We start from the raw sequence: 7,222 nt of genomic DNA on the forward strand, positions 1-7,222 counted from the left end.
CATCATCTTCATCATCATCATCCGTCTCGGTGAGGGAGCCATTCTTCGGTGGGGATTCTTCCTCAATGAACTCCCAGTTTTGGCTATGTTGATGCAATTTCGAACAATGCTCTAGGTTGAATGACCTACCATGGGAAGCTTCCATGTCCTTGTACCTTTCTTGCACAATTACTCCTAAAAAACAAAAACAAAATTCAACATATGAAACATGTTTCAAACATTTAAAGTACAACGTGAGAAAGAACTCACATAGTTCAATTCAACGGTATCACTTGGTGGTGCATTGCGGTCTTATTCCAAGCAAGCAGCCCAACGGCTACAAACCGGCTTGATAGCGTCCCAACGACCTTGAAGAGACCTCAAGGTGAGCGGTGTTCTATTGGGATACTTCGCCATGAAGCAGAGGAATTGACCCTCTATCATTTGCCAATAGCACTTGGCGGTTTGTCTGTGATGGTCGTCGCATCAAGAGACACAACTTCCCACGCCTTGATAAAAAACTAACAAAAGAATTGTCACCGCATGTTAATTTTTATGCCAAACAAACTAACAACAAGAAGCTATGCATATTCTTCTTATTATTCCACTCAAATCATGGTGAAGTCAGATTTGATACAGGGGATTACTCCACTTTAAGATTATATACAATTTAAAGTTCAGAACCGAGTGACCATACCAGCAGAGGAGAGTAGTCTACTTTGAACCATGCTTGCGCCTTTGTTCTCAAATCACGCGAGAAAACCAAAACATACAAACTGTGCGTGCTATGCAGATGTGGAGGAGGGGGGAAGCTCACCATGTTTGCTAGGATGGGCAAGCAGCCATCCGTCTGCTAGTCCTTCCACATGACCAATGTCCAGTCTATAATGAGCAAGCTAAAAAAAGTGTAATGTATGTGTCCAGTAAACATGCACACAACAAAATAGCAATCGGCCGGTCATCTAATCTATGTAAAACAATTCAGTGATCCCACTCCTATCTTGCATTGTTTCATTGACAAAACCCATTAAAATGAGAGTCATGAATGAGTGAAAAGAAATACATGTTCTGTTATGGAGCTAGCAGTTAGGAAATAGCATGTCTAGCTTTCCAAATCAAGAAGATTTAGACAATCGAGCAACAATAGATGATCAAGCAACAGTGAAAATGACCAAATGAACTGTACATGATCATAGGAACGATTGATATCAGGAATGCACTGTTAGGGTACATAGGACAGAACATGCCAGAATTTGATAACAACCCTAGGAATCAAACAACCATGTCATCACTAGTAGACGAATCAGAGTTATAGTGTTTTAGAGGACATGCCATAAGGGGCTTCTTTATAACAAAGCCTGGTAAACCATCACACATATCACACAGCCAAAACATTCCAACCACTGGCATGGAGATCAACCAAGGACCAACTGCAACCAGCACACACATTACCCAGCACGTCGACAAGGGAAACACTCCAGCGCATGCAACACAATACCCGGCAAAAGACAAAAACTCATAGGACTAAAATTGAGGGCTAAATCCACTAATTATTTTACCATAATCACCACGAGAAGCACAAGTGCTTGCATTAGAGACCATCAGCGCAACCCAGAATCCTAGAAATTGCCATGTAATTAAATGTACCAAGGATGGATGGTCATCAGCACAAGTGCTTGCATTGCAAGACGAGTGTTTGTGACTCCTTGAGCATCTCAATGAGTTCAAATCGATTTCCGAATGCAACATCATATGTGAACTATAATTATGTGCAATAATTCTGCCAACATAAACAAAATGATACGAAAACAAGGCATGATCGTACTGAAGAAAACTAATAAAATGAGCCTACTACTAAGTTTTCCACTCATTCAAAATTCATTTGTACTTTCAAGTAATACTTTGACAAAAACTCAGGTATAACTTGGTATTTATAATATAGCAGGCCCCCAAAACAAAACGAAAATAACAAATGGCAACTCATATGTGACAATTCTAGTAAAAAGCAGCAGCAAGTGTGATAAAAGGAAGTTCTTGTACTAGGTTGTAGTAGCAGTTGCTAGTACCTTTCTTCACGGACAGATGAAGAACAATAATGTTCTCTTCCTTTTCCTGACTGAGATCAGCACCACAATCTAGAATGTAACTGAAGAAGGGCGGGTTTAAGCCATCCACGGTGTGCCCCAACCTCCAGGGGAACCTTGACAATGTAACAATTTAATTCATGACACTGACAAAGACCAACATGTATATATATTAGGAAGTAGTAACAAACATGAGCAGGCTAATGGACATGGGAAGTGTGTAATCGTGTAAGGACAGGCTATGGTTTGATATATTCCAAATTATCACCATTTACATGAAAACCAAAAAGAACTGGACATATATTCACATGTTGAGCTATACTGTTTTTCCTGAATCCGAATAATGATAGGATGCCCAGTTTACATAGTGCCTACTCCAGCCACCAAGTCTCTAATTTAGAAAGAATGGGCTATATTCTACACTAACCCAGCAACACAGACATGATGATTCACTCCAACTGTATTTGAATATAAAATATATGTTTGGACCCCGGCTAGTCCCAGGGCCTATGCTAGTCCCAGGTTCCATTGAAACTAGTATAGAGCTTGCAAGTTGCAATTGTTGCATCAACATTGTGTACAATGATGTTTTGCCGGGGGGATGAGAATAGGAACGCGATGATGTGACACCTTTTGCACGCATCCTGGATAGGAGCAGTTAGTAGATACGTGCTTTGCCGACTACTAGAACCGTGGTCCATGGCCATCAATACCACAAATGGAAGGACAGGCTAGTTGGTTCTGTAAATTGAAAAAAAAACATTATTTCCATGTCAAAGTATTATGATAACAATCCGAAAATAGGAAATGGCCGATACTGAAATTTAAAGTATTGAACGTCACAAGCATGGGTACAGCTAGTGTCACACGTCCAACAATCTAAAGTGAGACTACTGCTGCTATCACTGGCAGTGGAGCAGGAAAGGCGCTAGTTTTGACAACTTGTATGTGTACTACTGCAAATGAACCAGATCAACCATGCGGCTAACTGAAAAATGGAAACAAAGTCCTCCACATGCCTTGGAATTATTTCTCACATGTTGACCCGACAAACAATTAACTAGTTGATTACTCGGATGTATGCAGACCGTTATTTATTTCTTCAAGTAATTTTTCGTTTCAGGTGATCCAAGTCTAGCCAGAATTGCACGAGGAATCGTACTTGCAAAATTAACTTGATGCTCGCGAGACTGGAGAGTGCTGCTACATGCACAAATTCAGTCTTCCAGGTTGACCTCTCAAATATTTTAGGTCTTGATAGATGACCATGTCATGGGCTCATGGCAACCTATGGTCACCATAGTACTATTAGAGTATCTCTAGCAGACCCCCTAAAAGGGCCGAACCCGCAAAATAACCGCCAAAATACAGGTCAAGGCGGAAAATGCTGCTAGACCAGACCCCACTACCGCGTCCGGCCCGTAATTTTTTTTTGCGGGGCGCGACAAAATGCCCACCCTAACCCGCGAAAATGCAGGTTCTTCCGCCCACCCCGTCGGTGCCCTGTATATATCTAAGCGGTTAGTTGGTGGGACATTTCACCCGCGCTTTTCCCCCACCTACCGCCGCCGGGTGCCGCCTTCGATTCCGGCCGTACCAGCCGTCCGGATCATGACGGTGGGCCGCCGCAGTCCCAAGATCGGCCTCCACCACGCCCTCGTGCCTCGGCTTACCGGAAAGCTACAAATCGGTGGTTGTTTTGTCGCGACCACCAGATTGGCTTTTCCAGCCACCGTTGGCTGCACCAAAGCCATGGATTGGTCGGGAGCACCCCGCACAGCCTCGGCAAAGCGCGAGCGCCGCATGCAGGTACTGGTTCCATCCTCTAGTTGCTGGCGTCGGTTTGCCGGCAAGGACTCTTCCGGCCATCGCTTGGGCTCGGCTTGCCGATGCCACTCATAGAGTGCGATGACTGCCTAGAAACAGTGTTGCGGCTCACATCCAACACACGGCAGCACCTCGGATGGGTATTCTTCAAATGCAGAAACGACGGGGTATGCCCTTCTTCCTCTTCTGCTTTGTCAACTTATTTGGTTAAATTATGGTAGCTTATTGAGGTGTTCATCTGTGTAGGAAGGTAGATGCTAATTTTGGTATTGGAAAGAAGAATACATCGATCTATTGATAGAAAGAAACTTAATAGATGTTCGTGCACTCCTTAGTATAATTGAACCTAACGATGCAGCTGCATGTGCAATTAGAATAGATATTAGAGGTGAATCAACGTCTAATTGTTTAGAATCAAAGCCGAAGAATGAAGAATGCAAGATGAAGAACCCCTGGATCAACAATGAATGCATGGAGAAGATGTTGATCCAACTAGTGGGAGCAGTTATGGAAGTTGGATATCTTCTAAAATGTCTAATTGTGGTTCTTGTTTTTTTTGGTCTTGCTGTTTTAGCAATAATTTGGTGAATTATGATGTATCCAATGCCTTTGAAGAAAATAAAGAAGCAACTAAATGTGTTTTCATGCCTGAAAATGCAATGGAAATAATAGATTTCGCAGGCCAGCGTGGGCGGCGGCCCAGCAGACCCCGTAAAATGGACCCTCATAAAAGGATATTTTGCCGCACACGCCGGTCCACAAAAGGGTTTTTCCGCGAACTGCAAACGACTTTTGCGGATCGGCTTTATACGAGGTCTGCTATAGATGCTCTTACATATAAGCAGGAGTCAAATACACGAATTCAGACTGAAGAAGCCATACGTACATGTTCCATATATTATCATCTATCATATAAATGAAGCAGGTATTTGTTCTACCCGAGCGCAACCAGAGGGGAGCAGGGGAAGGAGAGGAGCTAACCATGACTGTTATGGAGCCGATGCCGAACAGGCAGCGGGTCCAACGAAAGAGCCTACCACCACACACCTCGATGAACCCCTTGTCATCTCGTGTACCGATGGAATCCTGCTGCTGCTGCACAAGAAGGACATAACGAATGTTGATCTCAAATGGAGAAGGAAAAGAAGAAATCATGTCCTAGTAATGGATCCAGTAACAAAGACCTGTCCTAGACGCTGGAGCGGGGCTCCATGGAGTTCAGCTTGGGGGTGCCCTCCCTGGGTGAGCTTGTCGAGCCCCACCAACACGTACCAATGTTTAGCACCTGCACATGCAGTGCAAAAAAGAGGTCAATCAACATACCAAAGTGATGAGAGGTTTATGACCATTGTCAACCTGAACCCATGGTCAATACTGTTCGATCTAGTACTGGTTTCCGTGTGGATGTGTGCCTAGCCAGTATTCAAATTTATTGATTGAGCTCAATCCTTCTGCTCATGAACTTGCTCGTAGGGCTGCACGGTGGGTTTTTCCTGAAAAGGATGGACCTTTCATGTAGTTAATTCTGCTGGTATGACTTTAATCTTGTTCCTCCAAAATGGGGTAGAACATGGTGGTTTGATGACATATTTATCTGTTGTGGTTACTCTCAGTATCCGGCAATTACTTTCACCAACTCAAGAAATTATACGAGGCCATGAAGTTCAAAATTTTGGATAGACATGTGTCACTTTTTAAAAAGAATGTTGATACAGAAGTGCATCTCTCTCGAAGAAAAAGATACAGCTTTTTTGAAAACACATATACTATAGATAGGCAAGAACCTGTTTTTTTTTTCTTTTCTTTTAGAACAAATATAATAGACTTGGCAAATGGCTGGACCTGTTTTACACGTTATTCAACAGAAGAGCATATAATGAACATTTTATTCCACAGTAATGTCAATGTGAGCACTCAAAAGCAATATGCTTCATTTCAATGGAGGAAAAAATATCCATTTGACACAGGGATACGGTCAATTTCAACAACAAAATAGGCAACATCACAGAAAAATAGAACTCCGGTGAGATTGTAGAGGTGTTGGCAAGAGCCTCTCTCTCTCCCAATGGATGCACACACGCGCGCAAGCTGTTGGAGCAAATTGACACAAGCAAAAACAGAGGAGGAGGAGAGCAGCACACACACAGATTTGTTTTGCAGGCAACGGATGCCTTTTTTCTTTCTTCTTGCTTGACCAACAACACACACCGGTTCTGCTTTTGATGTCCAGTTACAAAAATCATTTTCTTGTACCGAATTTGAGAGGGGAAGATGGGTTAGAGCAGCTTACTACCTTGACGAGCGAGGAGAACCAGAGGAGGGATGTCCATGGCGTACAGAGCAGCAGCACAACAAGCAGGTGCATGTCCCCTAGAGCAGCAGTACAGCAGGCGGATGAAACAACCTTCCTCTCCCATGGCGAAGGTGCTCGATCAGGGAGAGAGAAAAGGTGAGGTGAGGAAGAGCCTACAGAAATATTACGAGACCGAAAGTTGAAGATTTTGGAGAGACATGCGCGGCCTTCTTAAAAAGAATACTGATAGAGGCAAACTAGATGTACACAAAATAGAATAGAGCAGCTCATAATGTCTAGCACTATACACAAAATAGGCAACTTCAGAGAAAAATAGTAGTCGTACTCTAGTGAGATTGTAGGGAGGCGCCAAACCAGATGAGATCATGCGAATAACAAATCATTTTTTTGTAAAGATCTTTCAGGTAGGCAAGAACCTGTTTTTTTTTCGTTTTGAACAACTATAATAGAGCTGGCAAATGGTTGGCTCCTTCTTACAAGTCATTCAAAAGAATAGAACAGCTCCGTGATGTCTAGCACTCGAAAGCAATATGCTTCATTTCAAAGAAGGAAAAACAAAAAGACTCATTTGACAGAATAATAGGGCCAGTTCAACAACAAAATAGGCAACGTCGCAGAAAAATACTACTCTAATGAGCTGGATCATTTTCTTGTACCAAATCTGAGGAAATCTGAGAGGATGAGATGGGTCGGAGCAGCTTATTACTTCCTTTCTGGTTTAGGGTCTTGAGCAGCAGCACATGCCTCCTCTCCCATGGTGCCTTCCACGCTCGCCATGGCCGGTGATAGGGTTCAGGTTCCTCTTGCCTGCTAGGTCGCCATGGCCGCGGGCTAGGGAGGGAGGGACTGCTGCTGGTGTGGCCATGGCATCGAGCTAGGGTTTCGTCCTGAGCTGCTGGATTCGATCTGGGGTGTAGGGAGAGAAGGGTGGCGTAGAAGGCGGAGGCCGGAAGGTCGCCGACGAGTCTGGGAGTGGGGAGCTCGCCGGTTGTCGGAGAGGGAGGTGGTCATTGGCGGC

At 43.7% G+C, this 7,222-nt stretch overlaps 1 long non-coding RNA gene across 4 annotated transcripts; it reads right to left on the reverse strand.

The window, feature by feature from the left end:
• Positions 1 to 502: 502 nt before the first annotated feature.
• Positions 503 to 6,566, reverse strand: LOC123433606. Of its 4 annotated transcripts, none has more exons than XR_006625121.1 (4): positions 5,075 to 6,566; positions 4,872 to 4,982; positions 2,694 to 2,804; positions 503 to 2,179 (listed from the first exon to the last, which is right to left on the reverse strand). It is a non-coding gene; the product is annotated as an uncharacterized LOC123433606 (long non-coding RNA). The 4 variants fall into 4 exon arrangements; XR_006625083.1 differs by having other exon boundaries at positions 4,872 to 4,985; XR_006624998.1 differs by having other exon boundaries at positions 4,872 to 6,566.
• Between the last annotated feature and the right edge of the window lie 656 nt (positions 6,567 to 7,222).

The sequence above is a fragment of the Hordeum vulgare genome, chromosome 1H (genome assembly GCF_904849725.1).
Source record: "Hordeum vulgare subsp. vulgare chromosome 1H, MorexV3_pseudomolecules_assembly, whole genome shotgun sequence".
Classification (NCBI taxonomy): domain Eukaryota; kingdom Viridiplantae; phylum Streptophyta; class Magnoliopsida; order Poales; family Poaceae; genus Hordeum; species Hordeum vulgare.